General features: G+C 42.7%; 3 long non-coding RNA genes across 5 annotated transcripts in view; 2 read left to right on the top strand and 1 right to left on the bottom strand.

The window, feature by feature from the left end:
- LOC141575575 (uncharacterized) overlaps positions 1-11,474 on the top strand; it is a 40,125-nt gene extending 28,651 nt beyond the window's left edge. Inside the window, exons 3-4 of the long non-coding RNA XR_012503227.1 lie at positions 6,239-6,324; positions 11,338-11,474. This is a non-coding gene — a long non-coding RNA (uncharacterized LOC141575575). The remainder of the gene's footprint in view (positions 1-6,238; positions 6,325-11,337) is intronic.
- A 25-nt stretch (positions 11,475-11,499) lies between these two features.
- The window catches only part of LOC123613030 (uncharacterized), a 41,842-nt gene continuing 34,530 nt past the window's right edge, over positions 11,500-18,811 (bottom strand). The window contains exons 3-5 of one of the 3 annotated variants that reach the window (XR_012503224.1): positions 13,088-13,192; positions 12,831-12,903; positions 11,500-12,535 (exon numbers count right to left, since the gene is read on the bottom strand). This is a non-coding gene — a long non-coding RNA (uncharacterized LOC123613030). The remainder of the gene's footprint in view (positions 12,536-12,830; positions 12,904-13,087; positions 13,193-18,811) is intronic. The other 2 variants (XR_012503225.1, XR_012503226.1) reach the window with 2 other exon arrangements.
- Positions 13,266-18,799, top strand: LOC141575576 (uncharacterized). The gene is made up of 3 exons (XR_012503228.1): positions 13,266-13,490; positions 14,390-14,425; positions 17,301-18,799. It is a non-coding gene; the product is annotated as an uncharacterized LOC141575576 (long non-coding RNA).

Genomic DNA, 18,811 nt, shown 5'->3' with positions numbered 1-18,811 from the left:
GGTGCTGAGCCTGGGCCCATGACTGACTGAGCCACCTGAGCACAATTAACTGGACATCTGACCTGCCAAATGCACGTAGTTAGGGTTATGAGATCACTTATTCTTATGCATTTGAAGCTAACCCACCAGCATGGCACCTACAAGGAGTCAGCCTGTAAAGATCTTGGCATTTCCTACATTCCGTTGGGCCCACTCTGCTGTCTAGGCAATGGCTGTGAGACAGAGGAGCTCATGGCTTTTGGAAAACAGAGAGGGTCAGAGAGCCTTCGGAGAGCCCACAGCGGTTCCTGAGGACTCAAGTCTGATACCCTGGTTCCATTCGCTTGGAATTTCTGGCAGGCTGGTCTCCCAGCCTTTTCAGGCCACATCCGGCGGGTAGTCGGGGGGGGGGGCTCAGAGGCAGGCTGGCCACACCAAACGCCTGCTTCATTTCTGATGCTGGCTCCAGCTCCTCCTTCCTGCAAAGCTGGGTGGAGACGCGTGGCCTTTACAGCCCCCGCCCCCGGGAAAGAACAGGAGGAGAACAGGAAACAGAGGTGAAGCCGTTGCCTGGAACCAAAGCCAGCATATTCCTGCCCAGCGGCCTGGGAAGTGCTGTCTCAGAGGACTGTCCTTCCTCGCTGGAGCTTATAAAAAGGAGGAGGATTCACACACCTTCTCTGATCGAGCTGTTTGTGAATTCTGGCAAATGTCTTCCAGGGCTTACCTGAGTGGCTTAAGTACCACATCACTGATGGTTCTGATTGAAGAAACTCTCCCGAGATGGCAGGGAGACAGAGGGTCCGCAGGGAGCCACAGCCCCGAAGCGCCCCGATGCTCTGCCCCGAGTTCCGCTCGCCGGGCCGCCCTGAGCCCCCTGTACCCGCTGCGGTGGCGAGTGGCCCAGGGAAGGGCAGCTCTTGCCAACGCTGCAGGATACAGATTTAATTCCATCTAGCAAACATTTACGACACCCCTCTGGGTGCCAGACATGGGGCTGGGTTCTGGGGCTGGAAAGATGAATAGGGTATGATTCCAGAACTCAAAGCGGTCCCGGTTTACAGGAGGGAGGCACAACCGCATGAACAATAAAGCGGACGAGGGGGCAGAGGGGACCTATCAGCGGAGGGATGACGTGGATGTGTCTGAACTGATGACGAGATGGTAACACGCAGACACGAGCATCCCAGGCCCGGGAAACAGCTCAAGCTAAGTTAAGAAGGTATCAAAGTCCATGGCATTTGGGGTGAAAGTTGAAAGGACTTTGTCCTGGAGAGATGTGGGGGGAGAGGCTAGCCCTGCGGCCTGGGCACAGCTGTCGAGATTCATTATTGCTGGAGACACACGAGCAAAGAAAAATAAACACATCGCTGCCACCTCCCCCCGCCCCCACCTCGGGAAGCTGACCTTTGCAGGTGAAGACAGGTAGGTTGTTTGGTAAGATGATTAGTTTCCTAGAGCTGCCATAGCAAAGTGCCACCTGCTGGGTGGTTTAGACAAGAGAATTTTATTGTCTCATGGTTCTGGAGGCTGGAAATCGAAGATCCAGGTGTCGGCAGGGTTGGTTCCTTCTGAGGCCGTGAGGGAGAATCTGTTTAGGCCTCTCCCCAGCTTCTGGTGTCTGTTGGCTTGCAGAAATATCGCGCTGATCTCTGCCTCTATCCTCACACGGTGTTCTCCCTGTGTGTGTCCCTGGGTCCAAATTTCCCCTTTTAATAAGGACACCAACCATACTGGATTAGGACCCACCCTAACGGCTTCGTCTTAACTCAGTCCCCTGCAAAAACCCTTCTAGAAAAGTTACATTCCCAGGTACTGGGGCTGAGGACTTCAGCCTCTTTTGGAGGGGCACAAGGCAACCCATAACGGTATGTTGCAGCAAAATACGGCATCCTAAGTGTGCTGGGCCGGGCATCTGTGTACGAGGCAAGGGTCGGGGAGGTTTGCGATTTTCAATGAGGCGGTTCAGGGTATGACTCACTGCAGAGGAGAGAGACATCTGAACAAAACCTCGAAGGAGGTGAGCGAGTGAGACTTACCGATGTTGAGGGAGGTGTAGCCAGCGCAAAGGCACTGAGTTAGAGTGTGACCTGTGGGTCCGAGGAGCAGGGAGGAGGCCGGTGAGGCTGGAGCAGTGTGAGGAGAAGGAGGCAGAAGGAGACGGGGTCAGGGATCACGGGACACGCAGGGCCTTACTGCCACTGGGAGGTCTTTGGCCAGGGGGCTATCCTGCAGTTTCGAGCAGAAGAGTGAGATGATCTGATACAGGTTTTCAAGAGTTTTGGGGGTTGCTGTGTGGAGAACAGTCTGGAAGCAGGGGCCAGGGTGGCTGTGGGAAGATGGGAGAGGAGGTGACTGTAAAGGTCCAGCTGAGAGGCAGAGATGGTGAGATTTCTGAGACGTGGGTGGTGAATGGAGGCGGTGAGACATTCAGATAAATGGGGAGTGAGCTGCGCCCGGTACGATCCAGCGCGGCGACTGTCTCCACCGAGGTGGGGGCTTTGCAGCAGGTTGGCCGTGGGAACCCGCTGTGTGAGGCAACCGGGGAAAGACAAGGCGGGTGGCCCTGCGGTCGGCAGACCCTCGTCCTCCTCTCCTTCTCCACTTCAACTGTGCACTGAGTTGTGAATCCTTTCTCACCCCTTCCTCTGTTACTGTCCCGTTTCAGGCCTGAATGTCCTCTCACCTGGAATAGGTTCCCCAATGACCTTCCTACTTCTAATTTCTCTATATTTCCTTCTAAACTCTTCTTAAAGTTATTTTCAGACTATGCCCCCCTAAAATGTGAAGCTGACGGTAGTCAGTTCCTGCGTCCCCTTGAGACCCTGGGGTGACTCGCGTTGTCTAACAGGAGCCTGCGTTCTCTGTCCTGGCCCGCGAGGCTGTTCCGCGTCTGGCCCAGACCCACCTTGTCAGCTTCCCCTTTCTCTGCCCGTGACCTCAGACCCCAGACCCTGTCCTCACCACGCAAGTGCCTTTCCCTGCAGCCTGCCCCCTCTCTGCCAAGAAGAAAGCTTTCATCCACAACAGTTATCATGATTTGTTATCCTGCATTTCCAACCGTACCGTTCACTCGTGTGGAAGAGTCCAAAGGGCGCGGACTTCTAAGCCAGCGAGACCTGGATTATAACCGTGGCCTTGACAATGATCAGCTGTGTGACTTCGATCAGCTACCTGATCCTTCTGAGACTCAATTTCCTCCTCTGTACAGTGGAGATCACCAGGTCTCCCCTGAGTATTGGGAAACCAGGTTGTTAAAGTGACTGCTCTGCACCAGACTTGTGAGAGGCGTTCGGTGAATGATGACTGTTATTAGCGGATATCAGTTTGGAGCTCGGAGGAGAAATCATCTGGAGTTAGACTTTCAGGAGTCGGGAATGTCTGGAAGCTGTGGGCAATTTATAATTTTCCAGGCAGACTGTGTCGAGAAAGAGACAACGACCCAGGACAGAACACACACCATTAATTGACGTTACATTTTAATCTAACACACACTCACACGTCACCAGTTTAAATCCAACTAATTTAGATTTTATGACGCTGCAGGCAAAACTGCGTTGCAACTTACTTCTGTGCTGTTTAGGAGAAAATTAATGGGGAGAACATGATTCCGAGCTCCTGACGTGGGGATGTTTAGCCTACTTGAGCAAGTCAGCGGAAGTCAGGTTGGAATCGGTTTAGCAAGGTTAGCTTATGGGGAGGCAATGCGTCCCTTTAAATGATTTAGGGATGTAAAATTAGAATGTTGGAGAAAGAAGGACACTGAGATCATGAGTGTATGCCCCTCATTCTAAAGAGGAGAAAAACAGAGGAATCAAAAGGTCAACTGACTAGTACAAGAATAAACCACACAGAATAAACAACAAGACGGAGATGAGAATCAGGTGGGCGGAGTCCTGAGTGGCGTTCCTTTGAATGGGCTGCGTATCAGCTTGTACGCTGAAAGTGATCAGTGGGTTTTCCCAGGCCACACCTGGTTAGCCATTATTATTATTTGTTGTTATTATTTTTTGCGAATTCTTGGTGGTAATTAAGGAAGTGCTGTTTACAAATGATTGTGTCACTCAGACTTACACTTGACTCATGCTGGGGTCCCCAGTGAGGCTCTGGAACGGACGACAGGGGTGTGGCCTGTGCACGTGGGCCGCCGTGAAAGGAGACCGCACAATGAGTGCATTCCTGATGGTTCAGAGTTTGTTCACTCTGAACAAATGTTCTTTATTTTTAAAAAATTGGCCTCTAAATACTCAGTTTAGCTCACTGGTCCTTAATTAGGACCATTGTGAGTTGAGGATTTGCTCCGCAGAGTGGAGTTTCGGAATCCTGAAGTCTGGCTGCTTTATACTTAGTCTCAGCCAAGAGCAAAAGCATTTTATGAACAAGAAAACACCCTCCCTTTGTCATCTGATGGCAGAGAACTCTGGTCAATGTCACTTTTGGAGTCACTTTTTTAGCTTTCCTTACTGGCTGAAATATGAGCAGGTCACATCCATCTCATTGAAGGGGGGCCCTGAGAATAATTAGCTGACTGAGGTGAACTGTCTTAAAGGGTGAATAGTTTGTATAGATCATTATTGGCTCACTCTCGCGCTCTCTCTCTCCAAACACACACACACACACACACACACACACACACACACACACACACACACACACACACGGCGGGTAGAGTATAGCTCAGTGGTAGAGCACCTGCTTAGCTTGCAAAAGGTGCTGGGTTCAATCCTCAGTGCCTCCATTAAAGAAATATATATATATATTTTTTGCCCAGGAGAGTATGGTCCCTGGAATTCCTATCGTCTGACTTCAGGAGAATCTGAAGAGAAGGAAATCCAGTGTGATGCATTCTCAAAAGGTCCATGTATTTGTTTGACTTAAAAATTTGTACCCTTAGTACCACTGCCCCAGGCTGTCAAGGCAAAATAAATCAGTGTGTTAATTACTCGAATAAAAGAACAGTAGAAAAACAGCTGCAGCTGGTGGAAAAACAAACAAATGGAAGCCGAATTATTCCACTGCGGAAGATTACAAACTAGGCTGGAACTAGCCACAAAGAGAAATAGGTAAAAATGGAAACTTCTTAACCCTGCAAACCACACACCTCTTTCTACCTGGGAACGAAACAAACTATGACTCATCCTTTAACCTCTGAGGTTCCCCTGCTTTGTCTTTTTCTTCTCTTCTGCCTTCTTCTTGGATTTAACAAAGAGACAGTGGGAATAAGAGTGTAGATCAGTGTGAAACATTAAATTAAATATTATGTATTCTTTATCTCTTTTGGGTTAGAAAGATGAAGAACATAAGAAAGACACTGAGAGCACCCTACTGAACTGATAGTTTTTATAAACCCACTCTAACTCTGGCATGTGGGAGGGTGGTCGTGGCGTGCTCCGGATACTCTGTGAGCAGCTCAAAAGCTCAGGAATTCGGGGGCACTGAATCTGCTGAATTTGCTCAGTTCGTGGCATTTCAAGTGCACACTGGACACAAGCCACGCTGGGCAGGGCAGATCTAAGCCCTTAACACGATCCTTGAATCTCGTGCGATATTGGTTGGCAACTGGCTTCTTAAAGTCCTGAAGTGTGGATTTTCACCTTCTGCCTGGGAAACTCCAGATTCAGCATTTTGCTCTTCATGTCCTCAGTTTTATTGTGGAAAAAGGGAAACCATGTTAAGCCTACTTCTGTATTTCATTTCTAGGACATCCCTATTTAACTGCGTTTGTTCTCAAACATTGGTCATGAGCCATGGCTGGGTTGGTTACAAGAAGCTAGTGGCACTGTGTGCAACTGTCACTGAATCTGATTGGTGTCTGTCTCCAAACTAGCTCCTGAAGCATCCAGGGGCAGGTCGCAACTCCAGGGCCTAACACACTGTAGCTGTGCTGGAAAGTTTGTTGGATGTTAAGTGACCATTTCCCCAACAAACGCTGGCAACTGTTTCTTTCTTTGGATGAATTTCTTGGAATCATGCTACTGCGTGAGATCCTGAAAACTTTCACCTGTGAATCTGTTCAGCTCTGACATGGATTTTAGGACCCATGAGGGTCACAAGAGCAACCTGCATATAAGTGACTTGCTACTCCTCATAAATTACCAGTATTGCGAAATGGAAAGTTTTTTTGTTTTTTTTTTTTTTTTTTAGAACATTCTTGCAACGTTTTAAAAACAAGACCTAAGAACCTATTAACAGGAATCTGGTTTAGTTTGCAAAATGGTTCCCGAAGTTCACCAACCTTTTTAATTTTCTGTTACCCTAGTTTGAAGACTGTCCTTTGAACAATCACCAAGACCAAGATCTTCATGAAAACAGTGGGCTTGACTGTCAGGACCTTGGCTGCTCCGGGTAATTTGTATTATATATTCCCAATGAACAAATATGACAGCTCAGGTTGGGATATGCTGCTGATAGGAACAAAGCTTTCCTGACAGTGAGTTTTCAGTCTGCTTTTTAAAGGTTGCTTAATGACCTGCTGGAGGTAGAAGTTTAATCCCGCCAACTTCTACTTGGCATTCCAACCACGTGCCCTCTACATTCCCAAATGTCAGTTCTCTCTGAAAAACTGGCAATGGAATTTTTACTTGCACACAAGTGTAGATTCAACCTTTTCATTTTTTTCCTCCGATCTCTATCAGCAAAATGAGGTTTGGGATTTGATGGGGTCATGTCAGAATCCAATTCCCTTAATTCCCATTTTAACACAGCGTTCTATCTAGTTGAAAGGTCTTCTGCTCTCTCGACGTTTCTTTCTTCAACACGGGATGAATCAAAAAAGGAAGTGTGAGAGTCTTGGGTTTTAAACATCAGTCTCACCTCTGGCAGTGATGGATAATGTTGGCCTCTCTCTTAGCTGTTGGGGATTCTTAACTACAGCATATGAGTTGGAAGTTACGGGTTTGAATGTCTTGATCTAAAATGACTTTACAAAATATCAAGTGTTGATTACTTGTGCAGATTTCACGCATATTTTCAGCACTGTCTCATCTTGTAAACACACGTTATAGCAGCAATATTCAACTATTAATTGGATGCTTACAGCCCTGGGATTCACCTTTCTATCAGAACAATACTATCTTCTATTTTGTCACTGTCTCCAATTTTTTTTGGAGCATTTTTTGCTGGCTTCATTCTTGATTTTTTTTTGGGAACTATTTTCCCCCTTTAGGGGTTTGGAAAAGGGCTTGAATTTCTCTCTTCTTAATGTCTTTACTGCCAAAAATAGAATTATATCTATGATGCTTGGATATTCAGGAGTGGAACTACGTTTTGCGATTTCCTTCTCCTAAGCCATAAAGCATAAATGATTTTGAAATCCTTTATTATGGAAACAGAGTTTCATAATCCAAAACATCTGGCTTTGATAGTCATATCATAAATGATACTGAGATAATGCTAGGACCGTGAGGGTTGAATAGGAATTTGGCCCTAGAACTGACATCAGAATGAGAGTCTGCAGATACGAAACACAGTGAGATGGTCAGTTTGCATCTTTTCTATTTTACATCTTCGCAGGACTTTGCATGGAAGAACTTTAAATTAAATAGGCATTTCTCTTGTTTCGCATTGGTAAAGATGGACAGATGGTGAAACAGGGCAAATTACAGGAAGCTGACATAACTTAACCCCGGAGAGTTTGAAAGGTGCATAGACTGAAGGTTGAACTCCACATCAGGGGTCCTCACCTCAGCTCTGACTTTGGGCCACTAATTTGATGAAACTGGAGGAAGGGAGGTCTAATCACCAATCACAGGGCCCTGAGATCTTCACTAAGGGAAAAAATATTCCTGTTGGCCAAGGCTGTTGTAAATAAATGAATAAGCAAAGCCCGTACTCCCGTGGAATCAGTCTGTTCTTTCATTTACCTAAACTCAGAGTCAAACCAGCGGATCTGACCAGCACCTTCTAGTGAGATTTATCATTACTACTTTTAATGTGAAATGTTTACATTTGATTTAATTAATTTGTAAATAAAACATAAAAAGTGAAATTTAATTAAAAAGTACTGATTTTTTAAAATTGGATTTGGAAGGGGTCTACATTTTAAAAAAAGGTTTAGATTAAAGCAAAATGCTTACTTTTCAGTTGAACATACCTAAATTGAAAGGGACTTAATAAAATTCACATCCTGAGTCCCTAAGAATAAACAGGAGGATTTTACTATAAGCAGATCGCATGTTTTAGTTCAGTGAACAAAGAGTGCCCTTAACTGACAACTGGAAAGTCTTCCTCTACCAGTGTTTCCAGAAAGAAGGACTTCAGAAACTAAAAACTCTGAAGTTTTTAACAGCTTCCCTCAACTGAGAACTGGCTGATGGTCAACATGCCTGTAAAGCGGGTCAACGCAGTCAATTATACTGGGGCCAATTAAGTCAATTACCTGGGGAGAGTCAGCGAGTAGAGTTGGATCTCAAAAGGTGCTTCAATGAGAGTTGGTTTTCTTCCCTGAGATTTTGGCAAATAATTTTCCACACAAAGATAATTGTTTTCATGTTCTAAATAACAAACCTTCACGACTCAGCTGCTCATTTTTCTGTGTCTTTGAGCAAGAAATCTCGCCTGTGTGCCCTGCGCTCTCAGCCCCGTCAGTGCAGGAGCGGTGGCCTTCCTCTCTGCACGTCACCTTTCTCGAGTGTCTCAGCTTTTACACCCTTACCCCTTGCTCCGCTGACTACAGACACACACGTGTGGGCTTCTAAATGGCAATAGGAAATTCTTAAAAAAAATTTTTTTTTTTTTAAATGGAGGTACTGGGACTTGAACCTAGGGACCCTGTGCACGGTAAGCATGTGCTTTACTGATGAGCTGTACTCTCCCCCCACAACAGGGAGTTCTTGCACTTTTAAGTCCTGGCAAGAAGGGTTCCCCAATCCCAGTGCGCTCAGAGGCCGCCTTTATGGACAGGTGCTTAAAAGCCATGCAGCCCACTTTCTAGATACTCTATTTTTATTTCTGTGTCAAACCTAAACCACCTTGTCTTTGTTCTGCATTGAAGTTACCTTATTGAATTGTTTATATGACATGACATAGATACACCTGGAAGAAATGTATTAGAGATGCCTTATGAATATTCTTGTGTTTACTGTCAGAATATTGGTGAAGGTACAGGTGCTAAATTAAAGGGAAACTTCTTTATAAACACCTACCACAGGAGACATTTCACTCGGATTTCAGATACTCAACGTTCAATAGGTTTGGCTTACGATTCCCTGTGCCGTAGTGACCCCTGGAAAGCTCAGAGTCAAATATTCAGGCCACCTCAAGCAACTGTATGTGACTTTGCATTGTCTGCATACCTTAATTTACTTTTCTCTTTTTTTTTTTTTTTGAGTTTCCTTTTGTTCTTTGAACATTTAGCTACTTTAAAGGTTTTGGGACACTTTTATCAAAGTACACAAGGCAGGGTCATTTTTTTTTTTAGTTCAGGAAAATTTTCTTAAATTACAGATGTATTTATTCTCTTTCATTACTTTGTTCATTGCTCTGGGGACTCCTAATATGTACATTGGATTTTATTTTTGCCCTCAAAAAATTACACTTTTAGTTTAAACATATTTGTTATTTCAATCTTATAACTATCTTCAGGGCATTTTGTATTGTATTTATTCAGGTTTGCATGGTTTTCCTTTATTTTGAGTTCTTTGAGTCCCATCACCTTTTTCAAGTATTTTTCTTCTCCAATCACTTTATTTCTAAGCTTTCATAATTCTGATCTGTGTTATTCTTTAATAATTTCTACAATTATTTATTTTAGTTTTTGAAGTATTAGGTAACAGTTTTTATTTGCTCTGTGAGTGTGTTTCTCTGGTATGCTTTCATTGTTTAAAACATACAAGGATATTCCATCCTTCCTTCCTTTGTGATAATAATGTTGTATAGAAATTGACTGTAATTCTTTTCTGCTGCTCATTTTTAAGTGAAGTTAATTTTCCTGCACTTCTAAGAGGCAGAGGTGGACCACGACGTCTTTTCTAGCTTCACTGCTCTGGAGGCTCTTGTTTTGATGAAATGATTAAAACATGGCTTGAGACTGTGTTTCTGAGCTCAGCTCCGTCTCCTCTGCTTGCTTTCCTCACGTGTATCCGCACTTCTCTTTCCTTTGCCCCACGTATCATTGTCCTGCTCGACTTAGACTCTGCTCTCTTCAATTTCTCCTTAGCGAGAGGCTTGCTCTAGAAGTGAGCTCAGGACTGCAAGTTCTGGGAATCCTAGAACCAAGCCCATTTCAGCACCTCCTGACCTCCCGTGGGTCCCTTTGCTCTCACCTGTGAATCAGAATCTTCAGAACCCCCGACAGTTTTGCTGCTGTGTTTAGGGAGTTACTTACTGTGGGTGGTTTTGAATTCTCCTGTTCTCTAGGCACTCAGATACCCCATTTGCCTTTTTCCACATGAATGTAGATATCAAATGGGTCTTGTCACTGTTCGTGGTTCAACCCCCACTTCTCGTATTTTGGAATTCTTATCAGTCAGTTTTATTGTAGAGTCTTACATTCCTTTGATAGCGTGGTTTTACCCTAGACATCACTATACAAATAAATGTGGTTTCCTTTGAGCTTTTTAGATCACACCTAGAAATAATTTTGTACTTTAAATCTTGATGTGAAGCACAGAATACTGCCTGTAAGCAGAGGGGAGGTAACATAACAGACTTTCTAGAGTTTTTCTCACGGTGGTGAGGTCTCTTCTCTGAATCTGCTTAAACCTGATGAGCGGGTTTATCAAAATTTCATTGTATTTGAACTTTATCTCTGATTCAGTTCTAAAGAGCTTCAGAAAGGAGAAATGAAGAGTTTAGGGCCATTCCATTTCTGTGTTAAAAAATATTCTCCAAACAAGAAAAGTAATGTCTTCACCCTATGAAGTTGTTAGCTTCTTGAAATCACTGTTTTAAAATAACCAGGCCTTGATCATCAATTAGAACTAAATTTAAAAAGTCCTTAACTGCAAAGGTATTTGTTGATCTACTTTCAAGACAAGTCTAAAGCTATAAGCTAATCATATATATGAGAAAAGAAATCACAGTTGAATTATGGTCTATTTTTCATTATCAGAGGTGAGGCTTTGAATTTATAGTGAGTTCCCCAAAGTGAGTTATTTTATATGTGTAGGGGTTAAAAACGGTGAATATTTCTTTGTTGAACTGCTGATGTATAAATCTGGGGCAGATCCTATTTTTAGGAAGTTGTTCTGTAATAAAATGTAAGACTTGGAGCTACTAAAAAAACCCAATGCCCTAGTGCATTCAGTTTCATTTGCTCAGAGACAGAATAATTGATGGGATTTAAAAAAAATCACAACCATGACTTTGACATTCCTAGTTTCTTTGGTCCAATTACTAATTACTGTAAATCTCATTTAGATTTGCCTGTGTATTTCCTCATCAACAAGTAACAGCTTTTGATCTCTATCCTCTGTGGAATCGCATGGAGACGGAGAGAGAAGGAATGGGAAAGGGTGAAATAAAACAGAAAATGGAAAGTATAAAAAGATTTGCTTCTGTATATTTTGAATTCTTGAATTCACAAAGAGATTTGGTTTTCTTGAGGATTAAAAAAACTGGCAACTCAATGGTCCACAAATTGACTTTTTCATTTCATTCACTGTATTTTACATAATTTTTTTTCTCCTTAGTAATATAAAACAGTTTCTAGCTTGGTCCCCAAATTCCCTAGTGGTATGTGTCCCCTGGTCCGCCATCTGTAGGAGCAGAGACAAGGGAGCCGGGAAGGAGTGAGGCACGAGTCTGCAGCACAGTAAGCTTCCAGCAGCACGAGACGGACAGCTCGTGCAAGCAAGAGTGCAATGGGCTCTTCACCGCTGAGGAGTCCTGACCCCCTGTCTAGGGGTCACTGTCAGCTTTGAGCCTTTGGAAGTAGAAATTTCCATTACCTTTTCCACTTAGCATGCTACCATCCATACACCAAGTAGGCACAATGAATAAATGAACTGAAATTCTGTCCAATCAGGATAAAACTCAAACATGGCTTCCTCTTTGAAGCCTGCCTCGACCCCTACTCAGAAGCAACCTCTGATCCTTCCCTTCCCTGGAGTCCTGACAGGAGACATGGTTCCTGGTGTTGCCCAATCCAGGGCCCACCCTAAGCCCTTTACGAGAGTGTAAGGTTGTGGGAAATTGTATCTCCCACCGTTGGCTGCTCTTATGTATTTGATCCCACCCCACATGCTCTTCTTACAATATGACTGACATTTTTCCCACCCAGAGATGGGGCTGTGGGAGGTTATGTCCCCTCCTCCTGACTTAGGGCAGTGTGGCTGAAGGGTGGCTTCTGGGCTAGATCATAGAAAGGGGAGTGCTCCTTCCCCCCACTCCCCTGTGATCTTACCCTCAGAACCCAGAGCTGGTTTTGTAACGAAGCCTAGGACGCTCCTAGATCTGTGACCAACGGCCAGCATCAACACCTGACCTGTGTGAATGAATCTTCTGGTGATTTCAATCACCAGCCTTTGAGTCTTCTTCCAAAAGAGGCCCCCGGCATTGAGGAGGAGAGATCCACACGTCTCCGCCATGTCCTGCCTGATTTCCTGATGCACAGATGCTTTGAGAGATAATAAATGACTATTGTTGTTTTAAGTCATTAAGTTTTTAGTGACCTCATTATGTACCTAGAAATAGACAACTAGCACACAGGTACCTGAGGGTCCATGTATACATGTGTTTTCCATCTTTCCTCCTCTTATCCTAACTCTTAAACTCTGTAGCATTTAGAGCAAGGATTTGCACATAGAATAGAAATTGTGTTTCTTTAAATAATTATAAGGATTAAATAAGATCACACAGATGAAACGACCTAGCTGAGTGCTCAGTAATAGGAAGTAATCAGTAAACATTACCTGAACAAATTGCTGAATGAACCAACCTTCTTTCCTTTTTTAAAAATTTCTTTCTTCTTCTGAAATTTCCCAGCTTTATTGAGAGATAAGAAATAGACACATAACATTGTATAAATTTAAGGTGTACAGTATATAAATTTAAGGTGCTAAACATATATTGCAAAATGATAATCATTTATGGTTATGATATTTATGGCCTGTTTGTTAAATAGTTAAAGGTGCAGCTGCAGAAGGTAATCATGACTTGGACAGCTCACCTGGTCTGAGGGATGGGTCCTGATGGTTGACTGTAGACTCCGTCCTCTCCAAAGTGCATTCATAACGAGCAGATCAGCCTCCCGAATCCAGGACGTTCTTCTATTCTGTTAAGAACATAGTCTGTGCTAGTGCCTTTCTCCTTTTCTTTTCTATCTTTCTTTCTTTTTTGCAGTAGACACTGTCTTCATGAATACTGCAAGTCCCTTTGTGTGTAACTGTAGACCTGGTGTTGGGAAACCCGGAGGCTTAGTTTCTCTGCACCCTTCTCAGTTGCCTTCCAAATGAGGGTGTTGAATAAAGTTAGTTTAAAAATTCTTGCCTGCTATATTATTCCATCTCTTTGGCATATGGAGCTGCATGATAAATCTGCATAGAAAAAGGAGACTACACAAGAATTACAAGGTAAATTCAAAAGAATCAATCTATATGTCCTTTAGGTTAATTAAAATATTGTTGTGACTTATAAAAACTCCATCTGATTCAGAGCTAATCCTTAAAAAATTTTTATGAAATCTTGGTGAACTGAACTAGAGAGTAAAATATCACAAACCACATGATTCACAGACGAAGTAGAAGCCTAATGCATCGTTGCCATGTTCATCAAACCTCTGCATAATTTTTAGAAATAATAAAATGTGAAACTTGATGAGGTCACCACTGCAAATGCACTCCTAGATTTTGTGCATATAGTTCTGAGAAATTTGTAGTATGATGCTACAGTTATATAATGGAAAATTTTCTCCCCAAAATAATGATTATGATTACGAATGCTAAGTGTTTGCATGAAGGAGATGTTTACTTGTTGACTGAATTACATTTATTGGAAAATAATTAGCAAAATAAATGATAACAGAATGACACTACAGTCATGAAATAACTGAGATGCCCAGCAGTTAAACTGCTAAGATGACCAGCTAGAAATCAGGCAATGAAGAAGGAAAAGTGATAAGTTCTCTTAGGGTGAAAACTTTTTCATGGGGAAATTGAGTGACAACCATTTACAGTTTGGTTTTGCAAAAGCTTCAGGCTATGCAGTGTGCAAAGGTGAAGCCAGAATTTCAAGTCTGGAAAGAGACATTCGATACCGAGAGACATCATACTGTTACTAGAGTGGCCTATTTATGCATGGATACTGGTTACTTCTACTGGATTGGGTCTAGGAGTTAATATTTCTGAGATTTTTATGCTTTAAATAAAGTGTGTGGCTATAGGAAAGGGATTCCTTTTGTTCTGAAACTTTTCTTAACGATTTCATTTTCTTTCACCTTCTTTCTCTCTCCTTCCCTCTCTCTCTCTCACAGAAGAACGTTCTTTCTTGTTCAAGCTGAAGCATTGAGGTGAGTTATGGAATACAGAGTGCTGATTAATTTACAATAGTTTGAAGTTTCTTTCTGCTGTTAATTATATTTTTTATCATATTCATCAAAATGAAGAAATATTATGCAAAATAACAGGCTTTTTTACTCTTGGTCTTGTGGACTAGATAATGATGACGTATTGGTGTTAATTTCATTATGTAGATGGTGGTGCTGTGATTATATAGTGTCCTTGTATTTTAAGAATACCCATAAAAATATTTAGAGCATCATATTTGTATTCTCAATTAGTTCAGGAAAAATTTATGTATATGTGTGTACGTATGAGAGAGAGACAGACAGAGATAAAGAAATGAGAATGCAAATGTGTAGCCTATTTACAGTTGGGGAAACTGAGTAAAAGGTATATGGGAATCTTTATACTATTATAAGTTTTTTTTTAATAAGTTTGGGTTTTTTTTAAGTTAAGAAAGCAACAAAAATGTTTTCCACAATATTCTCCATAGCTTTCACTTTTTTGGTGGAAGAAAAGCCAAGATAAAATCTTTAAGTTTGCCAATTATTTCTTCTTCCTACTCAAATCTACTGTTGAGCCTCCCTAGTTAATTTTTCTTTTCTTTTCCACTCAAGAATTTCTATTTTTTTTTAAATATTTTTGTCCCTTTATATATATTTTCTATTTCGGGATACATTGTTCTCGTCTCTTTTAGTTCTTTTTTTTTTTCTTTTTCTTAACTTTTTTTTTATTGAGTTATAGTTATTTTACAATGTTGTGTCAAATTCCAGTGTAGAGCACAATTTTTCAGTTACACATGAACAGCCATATATTCGTTGTCACATTTTTTTTCACTGTGAGCTACCACAAGATCTTGTGTATATTACCCTGTGCTGTACAGTATAATCTTGTTTATTCTTTTAGTTCTTTAAACATGATTTCCTTTAGTTCAATCTAGCTAATGATTGAACAAAGATTAACCTAAATACCTGGAATCAGTAAGAATCTCATTCTTTACTGAGCTATACTATGTGTGTGTTAGGGAAAGCCCTCGACATTCTGCCAGTCAGTTTATAACTCTGCCTTAGCCTTCACTTCCTCCTTGCCCAGAGGCTCAGGGTCATGCACAGGTGAGAGCTTAGGGCTTTCTCAGTTCTTTACCCAGCATCCACAGACCCCTAGTCATGAGCATGGTCTCTTAGATTTCCAGGAATATGTCAGGTTCAGATTTCCAGGAATACGTCAGAGCTTATCAACACCCCTATGGACTTTGCACCAACTTTCCTGTGCTTTTTTGCTCTATTTAGGCTCTCAATGGATTAGGTGATGCCCAACCACATTGGTGAGGATGATCTTTACTCAGTCTTCCAATCCAAATGCTGTTCTCTTCCAGAAACGCCCTCACAGACATACCCAGAAATAATGTTTTACCAGCTGTCTGAGCATCCTTTAGCTAAGCCAAGTTGACACATAAAATTAACCCATTACAGAGTAACAAAATATTATTTTAATGGTACTAACTAGTTTTAAAATTATTCTCCACACATATCGAGATGATTACTATACCTCCCGCCCCCCAAAACTGGAAAATACCAAGTGTTGGCAAGAATGTGGAGAAACTGGAACACTTGTGTGCTGTTGGTGGGAATGTAAAATGGTGCAGCTGCTGTGGAAAACAGTATGGTGATTCCGCAAATGATTAAAAACAGAATCACCCTATGATACAGCAATCCCACTTCTGGGTATATACCAAAAGAATTAAAAGAACATTCTTCAAGAGATATCTTCATAGCGTCACTATTCACAGTAGCCAAAAGGCAAAAGCAACACAAGTCTCCACGGATGGATGAATGGATGTACAAAATGTGGCAGACACATAAGATGGGGTATTTATTATTCAGCCTTAAAAGTAAAGGATATTCTGATGTATGCTACAACATGGATGAACCCCGAGGACATTACACGAGGTGAAATTAGCCAGTCACAAGAAGACAAATACTATATGACTGCACTTCTATGAGGTAACTGGATTATTCAAATGCACAGAGACAAAAAGTAGATGGTGGCTACCAAGGGCTGTGGGTGGGGGGCTGGGAAGACTGGGAAGTTGTTACTTACTGGATACAGAGTTTCAGTTTTACAAGATTGGAGACTGGCTGCACAACAATGCGAATATACTTAATATTGAACTGTACACTTAAAAATTGTTAAAATGGTAAATTTTATGTTGAGTATATTTCACAACAATAAAAATAAAGCACTCTCATTTGTATGAGTGTGTGTGTGTGTGTGTGTGTGTGTGTGTGTGTGTGCTGTAACTGTTTTATGAGATTTGCAGGAAGGGAGAAATGACACATTTTATTCGTATTCAGAAAGGGTAACTAATTTGCCGCAATTCAGACAGTCCTGAGTGTGCTGGGATGGAGGCAGAGGACCAGGGATGAACATTTATAATGCCCCCTATAGCACTGGAGAGAGTATATTGTCCACGTATGTTAGATATGTTAGTTTCTTTTCATTTGGAAGAGGTAAATAATTTGCCCAAGATCAAAGACCTAGGAACAAGCGAAAGCTTGAGACTGAGGTCCGCTTGACTCCAAGGCACAGACAATTCATACAGTTCCAGATTCAATATTGCCTGGATTAGGGTATGACTGATATTAGGGTACAAACCCTGACCCCACAGCTTCATAGGTGGGACAACACCACAATGCAATCTAGGTTCCAAGACACCCATTTCCCCAGGGTTCAGGCTACGCTTGAGTTTTCCGAGACAGCAGCTTTGCTCTGTTCCTTCCCTTTCCTTATGGTGACGCTTCCCACCCCTTCCCGGTGCTTCCTGAAGAGCACGCCCTCAGTAAATCCAATGCAGCTGAATTTTGTCCTTGGTTCTGCTTCTAGGAAACTCAACCCAAGACACTGCCAGCAACAGAAGTATGCTGGGAGTCAGTAAGAGTGGGACACTGGAGTTGCATTAGCCACTGGCTGGCCGTGAGGACCTGTTCCTGGTGGTAGGGGAGACACTGATGCTCCCCAGAAGGCTGCAGTGGTGTCGTTGCTAAGATGTTGCTGCGACAAATGTGGTGAACGGCAGCAAGATACAGCGGAAGGAGAGGTGGCTCTGTGCTATCTCTGTGGAATCTGGAAAGTATGAGGGGAGCAGACATACAGAGGCGGCGGAGCCAGGTAGCTGTTGCTGGATCCTGGCGCACGGAAGGAAAAACATGGCAGGCTCAGCTTGGTTCATCTCAGTTTTTAAAGTCAAGTGTGAGGATCAGCAGGTCTCCTTAGGTAGAGAGAGAAACTGGCCAGGCAATTTCTAAGTTCATCTGATAACTCTGTATTTCTACTAGTTACTGTGTTTTATAATTTACCCTGCACATACATTTGCATTAAACTATTGTGGACTGAATGTGTGTGTCCCCCCCAAATACATGCGCTGAAGCCCTAACCCCCAGTGCAATGGTATTTGGAGGTAGGACTTTGTGGAGGTAATTATGTTTTGATGAGGTCATGAAGGTGGGACTCACATGATGAGATTAGTGTCCTTCTAAGAAGAGAAAGAGACCAGAGTGGTCACGGTCTCCCTCTCCCTCCCTCTCTCTCTCTTTCTTCTCTCTTCTCTCCCTCTCTCCCTGCCCTGGGAGGACACAGCGAGAAAGCAGCTATCTGAAAGCCGGGAGAGCTCCCACCAGGAACCAAACCCTGGTAGCCAGACCCTGATCTTGGACTACCCAGCCTCCAGAACTGTGAGAAAGTAACTGTCTGTGGTTTAAACCGCCCAACCCATGAGCTAAGACATCTACCTGCCTCTTCTCTTTACTTCAGATGCCAAGGCAAATCTTCCTGCATTTTCCCACAGCCCACCCACTGGCTTAAAAAGGAGTTACCAGTCCCTCGGTCACACAAGAAACTCGGTGATTCATCCCCACTCCTGAGAAGCAGGGTGCTGGAGTGAGGATATCCCGGGATGTACAGTCAGCAGAAGTGACCCCGCAGAATCACGTCTCTGACTTTGGTCTGCTCATCTCTGAAATGGGAGAATAAGAACTCCTGCCCCACCAGCTGTTTCTGAGATTCAAGCACAGTTATTTTCATTATAAAAGGGAGATACTAGTCCACGATTCTGTTTATGATGACTTTTGAAAAACAGAAACACACATACATAAAACAAGGTTTTTACAAACGGACATGAGACAAAGGAAGGCGAATGAATTTTCTTCCCAGGATTAGATTAGAGAATGAAAATCCCTAACGCTGACCCTGTGGCTTCAGTCACTTATTTTATGGATCTCTGTCTTGTTCAGGTTGTGTTTTTTTTTTTTTTTCTTTCACTGTCATTTAATTTTCAGAAATAGGATTATCGCATGGAAATGAACTAAAGCATGAAATCAACCATGTCTTCATGACTG

Source organism: Camelus bactrianus, chromosome 29, assembly GCF_048773025.1.
Source record: "Camelus bactrianus isolate YW-2024 breed Bactrian camel chromosome 29, ASM4877302v1, whole genome shotgun sequence".
NCBI lineage: Eukaryota > Metazoa > Chordata > Mammalia > Artiodactyla > Camelidae > Camelus > Camelus bactrianus.
The sequence above is the reverse complement of the archived record's forward strand: the minus strand, read 5'-3'. Positions and strand labels throughout refer to the sequence as shown.